Consider the following 8095-nt stretch of genomic DNA (forward strand, 5'->3'; position numbering starts at 1 on the left):
ATAGGATTATTTTACAATCAAGTATAGGATTATTTGATTGTAAATTAATCAAATGTTTGTAAGCTACGTTTGAGCTTTTTACCATAAGTATTGTGTCTATCATGTAAGGTAATTCACCATAAGTGTAATAGGTAATGCCCATAGTTGTTTAGATTGGAATTGACCTACGTTAGTTTCATCTTTTGAGGCGTTCCTACGCCATGGCAGCCTATGACGTGCAACTTTACACGTCGTTTCTTAGTTAACACTTCCATTTGCACTCGCTTGTTCTAGACATGATTCTTATATCTGAAACCCAAAGCCTCTTGTGCTTTGCACTTCCATCTTTTGTACTTGCAAACCTATCAAGTGGATAGAGATAGATTTGGGAGTCTGACGAACTAGGTGGAGGTAGCCAGGTAGGTTCTCTGGTTCACTCTGGATTGTGGGTAAGCAATTTCTTAATTATCTTAGTGATTGATTTCCATAAACTATAACAAAATAATAATTGGTTTGCAAAATTAAGAACCTATAAAAGTTATTTCATAAATTAATTAATTTACTATAGCATAAGACCATTTGACTGATTCACTGCGAGCTCCATTGACCGTCATCTAGCTTTCTGCAGGCTGTGAAATTAGTAGCACACTGCTTTGTCCAAGTTTAGTGTAAAATTGGCACTGTATTCAGCTGTAAATCAGAACTTGTAACATCGTATTATTGTACAGAAATATTTTTATAAACTACCAAACATGCACAAACATTGCCACTAATATTGATGCACTCGGAATATGACCATTTTTAAGGTTGCATGAAACCTAAACTGGTGTCTTAGGAGTTCTCGCCAAGAAGTAGTGCTTTGAGAATAGCTTCATTCATCCCGTCTGCAAAGGGAAACAAATGCCCTGCCCGGACACCTCATGGTACTGAATCCATGGATGTCTTTGAGCAATGTATCTCTGCAACGTGACAGGTACAAGTGTATCTTCATTACCCTGCCATAGATGCACTGATCCTTGCTTGGATTCAAAGGGGTTTGTCAGATTCAGCGGACTAAAATCCCAGCTCCCAAATCCAATCATCATGTCCCGGTATATTGACTCGAATTCTCCTTGTTGCTTCACCTGTCCCTGAAAAGCCACAAATTTTCTTTATTAGAATAATTATCCTACTATTTCAAGCAGTTGCTCTGAAATCCAAATTAAAAATAAAAAAATAAAAAAATCTATTTACACATCAAGCCATCAATTACTTGACCTTCTTACAAACAACATTTCATCTAACTCGGAAAATAGCTACTAGTCCCTCAAATTAAGCTATGATGTCAAAATACAATTGTCAGATTCAGTTGATCAGATACGTAAGTTGGCTTACCAGTTTGAAACAGATGTAGCAAATTAGCATATAGTCTATAATTTCTCTTCCTGCAAAAGTTCTAAGGAAGACAAATGCTACTTGGTTAAGACTGATGAAAAATCATGCAGCAGTTCCATATTAAAATTTGAGCTACATTGTGTACCCAAAAACAAAAGAACGATAAGCATTATGAAATAAAGTCAAAGCTGATGGAATAAGCTAACTTACCATATGACCAGTTCCGAGTGAAATAATCTTCGGGATAAGTTCATAATCCTGTCTACTTAGTAGAGCTTTTCCTGCAGCGACACTGGAACCAGGAAAGAGTCTTTGAGTGTTCCACCAGTAAGTAAGCCAGGGAAAGTAGTAGACAACCCTTTGTGCCCATTGGTCCTGTGGTGGTTGTCGCTGAAAGGCTTCATTAGCTAAGTTGTTAGGCAAGCCACTCCACCAGTAATTCACGACTGGAGCTAATAGTGCTGCTCCTGCTAACCTTCAACAGCATATCAGCAAACAAAACCAAAAAGCATTTTTAATTATATTATTATCTTACATACTAAAACGAACATATGAACATTCAACCATTATCAATGGCTTTAAAATAATATACTCTGGCATTTACAGTATACAACGGATTAAATTAAAGTAGCTCTTACAAACATCAAAAGCCTTGTTTTGTTGTTCTTTCTTATTATTATTATTTATTTATTTTTTTAAAAAAAAGTTATGTTGTGAAATTTATGTGTCAATCCATAGTCAATTGCAAATAGCCTCTAATTCATTTCATAATTAAGTAATGTACATCACCCTCCATTACATCAGAGTAGGGGTGGCAATTCGGGTCAACAGGTCGGGTTCGGGTCGATTTCGGGTTATGCAGAGAACCTATTAAAAATAGTGTTAAACTTAATATTATTATGGAATATGAAATTTGGGTCAAATCGGGTCGAATTTAGGTTGTTTGGGTTTGATTCGGGTCGGTTTGGGTCGTGTTATTGAGTCGGGTCAGGGATTGCCAGCCCTACATCAGAGTGAGCCACTATGAAGGCATGATGATAATAATAATGATGCTGAAAAGCTATTCCAATATACTTAGTAGAGTTGAATTACCCCAAGGTAATTTTCCTGCGTTCATATTGTTAGGAACTCAGGATTTTCACTGTCAAATAGTAGGAAATTTCAAAAACCTAATATTTTCCAAGCCATTATAAGCTCGCTCAATGTGGGTGAGGGTCCGATCCATCAGAATACGGCCAATAATTGAATGTAATATCAGACTTATCAAGGACCTATACCTATGAGTGCAATTGAAAATATGATCCTTATAGAGGTAAGTATTTTATGAATAGACTTCTTGTCTTGTACATTGCATTGTTTACTTTCAAGGAAGTCATTCTCACACTCTCACTCTTCAAATTTTCCAGAGGGGAGCAAGCCTACTGCTAACGTCTTCAAAAAAGTCAAATTCTAATACCAATAATAAATACTTTACACAATGTATAGGAACAGAAATGATTCAAAAAGTTGTTGATGGGTAACCTGTAGACTCTGACAAGATGCTATCACACTAAAATACTACGAGTAAATTATTTTTTAAGGATCTTAAACCCAATTTTGAGTACTGCTAACTCACCAATGAACCAAACAATTCTTATAATATTTTCACTCAATAGTCAATATTATGAACCTTGTAAACTTATAATATTCATAAGCGATCAATACAGAATGCCTGGTCATAGAAAGAACCATACTCGCTACCTGTGTTAAGATGTATGGAATGGCTAGATATAAGACAATACCTGTGAGGAATGTATTTGAGGGAACCCCAAACTGTTTGGCCGCCCATGGAGAAACCAATCAGATAAAATTTATCCCCAAGCTTTAACTGGTCGGCAAGATCTTCAATATCCAAAGCAAAGCTTTTCACTGTTCTCTTTGGATCAGGATCACTTTCTCCATAACCTGGCCTATCAAATGACACTAAATACAATCCCAACTGTTCAATGACTTCCTGTGAAAAAAAAAAAGAAAAAAAAAAAAAAAAAAAGAATAAAGCTTCTGAATGTCTAATATGTCAATCAATAGAATGAAATAGCATTTCTTTATGGAATGTAAAGAGTGCATTTTATGGAATGTATTAATGACAAGGAAAGTTAATAACATAATATGCAAATAAATCACAAAAAGAAGTTACAGTAACTTGTGAATAGTGTTCATAGTAAAAAAGTTTCAGCTAAAAAATTTCAGAGGAAGTATCTATTTGTCACATGGTTAAAAAGAAAAATGAGAGATTAAAGGTAGAAATTAACAAAACATCAATAATAGGCAAGGGTAGAGACTTTGGAGTTGAGATATTAAGGTTTAAATATTTTTACTGGGCTGTCCGATCACCTTCTCTAATTTTTACTTGTGGATTCCAAAAAAGGTATGTAGCAAGCAAAATAAAGCGGAGGAAGTAATTCAATTATTAGAAACTTATCAATCATATCACATAGTGATGCACAATGGAGAAAATGATAGAGGACTAGAGTTTATCACAAATGTTCACAAAAGGACCAAGTTGAGAGAGTTCTCCAATTCCGTGTCATCAAAAGCTAGTCTTTTTTCTAAGCATGACCTACTTTGTATAAGTAATTTATTGATAACCAAGGTAGGAAATAAATTATTTTGGCTTTATTACGCTGAGATTAGACTAGGCTCTCTTTTTGTTTTTCACTCTTGGAAAAAATAATTTCCATCTCTGAGAAAATTGTTCCCACCTTTATAAACCAAATAATGGAAAATGTTCCTGAAAATGTTTCCGTCAAAACAAACGGAGACTATGAATGGAAATCAAATTAAACCCTCACTTCTGATCTAGCCTACTGGGTACACTACTCAAACTGATGCTCACAGTTATGAAAGCCAACTAAGAGACCACTCCAAGCTTTCTGGAGCTTACCATCTGTTGCTCAAACTTAAATAAGCAAATTCCAGCTAATTCTCTTCTTCCTTGATCTCCGATAACTCACCTTTTAGACCTTTTAAGGCAATTTTAAGGGTATCTTCTAAGTAATATTTTAATGTTTTAAGCTAGTCAAACCTGAGAGTTGAACCCCTAAACATCCACCTACCCTACCTAATCTAGAAAGGTTCCCACTATACATGACATGTGGCTTAAACGTCACCTTAAAATCAACCAAACTTGAAGCCCCTGAATCTCCAATTATCCTGAAGACTTGATAAAGCATACAGTAAATTTTATGTTATTAGTTTGCAACAGTGTTGTGCATACCAAAAAGATATAGGCAGTTCCCGAATGTATCGTTCAATGCAAAAAAGAATTAAGTGTGCTTAAGAAAAAGATAACACTGTATTGATGACCTTGTCCAAAAACAAAAAAAAAAAAAATGTATTGATGACAAAGATGATTCATGTTGAAACTAATAATAGTGATGCAAGATATGATATTCTATTGTTTCATTATGGATTTTTGGAGAAAAAGACGACATCATGCTTTTGGTATAAAGATGATATTCTTTGGAAATCCCATATTACATCATATTTGGAAAAGGAGAAAGAATCTTGCATCTATCTCGAGTTTTTAATAGCGACAATTTGATTTCTACTTTTTCAATACATAGCTTTGGCAATTAATTTTGTGATTACCTATAAGGAAAAAAAATGAATATTGATACATTGGAAACATAAACTAATTAAAAGTTTTTCTTAGGTATGTTTGAAGAAAAAAGATAAAAGATAGTACTCCCTAGAGTATATTAGCACTTTCATTCTCATATGCTCTCTAGTCTCTACACTTTCATTTTGTGAATGAATTTACTAATATTTTATCATCTCTCTTCCTACACCTAGAAATCTCTTTCATTCAGTTGGTAGAAACCCCACTAACTCTTGCCTCATCTAATTTTCAATAAAACAACAATCGGTAACTAGACAACCATTTATCACCTAAAACGCGGTGCAAAGACGAGAATAAACACCTTTCAAAGATGGAGGGAGTATATGAATATTGCTGAAATCCAAATGTTGCAAACTTGCAGTTGAAAAAACTATTTATTTTTATTTTTTTACTAGCTTAAGTCCCGTGCCATGCACGGTTTTACTAAAATTTATTGTAAATTATATATGTACTAAAAAAAGAATTCCCAAGTATATTTCTTAAGGAAACAAAATAGCTATAATTTTAATATATACTCATGTCAAAGATGTCAAGATTATTGATGCAAAAGACTTAACAAATAAAATGAAATGAAATAAATTTATGGACTATGACGTTTTATACTACGCCGTATAAAAAATAAAAACTTCATATTAGTACCCAAACTATACATACACACATACATAGATATACCATTCGTCCTAATTTTGTTAACATACTTTGTTCGACACAATGTTTAATGTTTATGCAAAATCATTTGATTTTATATTTATTTCGTGATAATTAATAATGTTTTTCTTTTAATTTAGAGTTATTGATCGAGTTGTTAGGGATTTTTACATAACATATGAGTAGTATATGTAAATTTTTTATTAATATAATAAATTTTGTTTAATTACTTTTTTTATAGGTTATTATTAACATTATTATGTTGATGTAGGGAAGGAAAAATTGTATTCACCACAAATTATATGTTTTTTAAATGATTAGTTAAGATTGTCCATATATTACATTGATGTACTATAAATTTCTTAGTTGAAATTATTTTTGCACAAAATGTTGACACACGGTATTATTAATAGGAAGAGTACAAAAGTAAAGAATATATATTTTTATATGTTAGCAAATTATTTTCTTCTCTAATTGAAATAGACTTTATTGGCAAAAGTAATAAAGTTGGAGAAAAAAAAAAGAGTGATTATATATAGTCATTAGCTAAAAATAATATTCTATTATATAGTACCTTAAATATGGAAAGAATATCTTATTATTATCGAGGTTTGACCAAAAGAAAAATCAAAAAAAGAAAGAAAAAAAAAAGGCGGGAAGATATTTTATAAGGAGATGACACGTGTCATTCCTGATTCGCCTTTAGTATATAGTTATAGATAAAGGACCATTGCCAAAAAAAATAAAATATTATTCATGTAGCACCAATTCAGATCACATCACAAGAGCATATCGATTCATGTAAGTAGCCCCAACTTATATTCCTCAATGAATTTTTTTTCATTTTGCAATTACAAGTTTTCAATAAATTTAAAAGCAAGAAAAAAAGAATACATCCTTAGGTAGAAAAAAAACAAAATCAATTACCTTACAAAGGTTAGCTGCAACAACCACATCATGCCTGGAATTGCCAAAACCATGAACAAATACAATTTTAAACTTGGCATTCTCCTTTGGTACACCAATCTCATTGTAGGCCAAATATCTACCATCCCTCAGCTTCACTCTTGGTGCTGTTATGGGCGGTCCACCAGGAAACCCACAGATCCTCGGTGATGGTGGCAGGTTAGATTGATAAATACATGTTGCCACTAAGGCAATAAGCAAGATTATTCCAACACTCTTCAACATACCTAAGAATATATTTTGAATTATAAGTTGGAAACACGAACAACAATCTTTACTTAATGATATTATATTAGATTGATCAACTTTTAATGTAGATAAATGGCACAAACTATGTAAACAAATATCAGCAATTTACACAATAACCAAAGAAAGACATGAATATTCATCATATAGGATATCAGTAGATTGCAATTCAGTGAATCATACAATTTAAAGATCATATTCAACAGGATTATTTACATAATTTCCATTCTACACGCGGGTGTAAATTATACACTCTCTTCATCTCTTGCATTCTTCTACTCAAGTATATAAAACATATAATTGCCAATATCAGTTAACATAACACACACACACACACACACACACACACACACACAACAAAGACTCGGGATCAAATCTCGCCTACATCACAAAGATTAGTACTATTCCATTAGGTGGATGAATGAATGAATTTGATGACATGATTCATTTAACAAAAGCATTTATTTATGTTTTTATTTTAGTTTATAAAGTACAATAAATAATGAGATTCAACAATAAATACTCCTAATCTGCTATCAGGGTAGTAACTTAATTTACTCAATATTGGAGCCAAATGAACACACAAACAATTAATATCAAAATATACCCATAAAATTGAAAAACAGTAAGAGTACATTTTCATTGAATGAGAAAATAATCAAAATTTGCATGAGTTGATGAAGAAAAGAAGAAACCTTCTCAGAAGCTGGGAAGATGAAAGTTGGTGACAATTTGAAACCCAAAGTAGCGCAGCTGAAGACTTGCTCTAAACTTGGTATGATTGCAGTGATACAAATCATACAAGAAGAGTATAACTCTGAAGTTTGAATATGGCAGAAAATGGGAGAAAAAGATAAACAAGTGAATTTGGCAGGGATTTCAATGCTGTTGTTGGTGGGTGAACCGGTATCTAATCCAGGCACACGCCCACACGTATGACACATAAAGACGAAGTTTCTATTCTCACTTTGTTCGTATTTTAAATACTTGTTCCATTTCTCCATGCACGGAATTTTAGGAGAAATTGGAGAAAGTAATAAAATATAGAGTAGTGGGATGGTGGAAGAATAAAATGTTATAAAAAATAGGAAAATCCCTGTTTCTCATGGTGAGAAGCGAAATTTGTTTCTAATGGGGGCATTTTCGTGAATAAATCAACAACTTTTTCATTATTATGGGCTCCACCGTTGAATAAAGTTATTATTTATTTACGAAAATGCC

At 32.7% G+C, this 8095-nt stretch overlaps 1 pseudogene across 1 annotated transcript; it reads right to left on the reverse strand.

Moving 5' to 3' along the window:
• Positions 1–641: 641 nt before the first annotated feature.
• Positions 642–7811, reverse strand: LOC145629069 (uncharacterized; annotated as a pseudogene). The gene is made up of 5 exons (XR_014111541.1): positions 7570–7811; positions 6590–6855; positions 3135–3346; positions 1564–1828; positions 642–1109 (listed from the first exon to the last, which is right to left on the reverse strand). The product of XR_014111541.1 is annotated as an uncharacterized LOC145629069 (transcript).
• Between the last annotated feature and the right edge of the window lie 284 nt (positions 7812–8095).

This window comes from Chenopodium album, chromosome 4 (assembly GCF_948465745.1).
Source record: "Chenopodium album chromosome 4, dcCheAlbu1.1, whole genome shotgun sequence".
NCBI lineage: Eukaryota > Viridiplantae > Streptophyta > Magnoliopsida > Caryophyllales > Amaranthaceae > Chenopodium > Chenopodium album.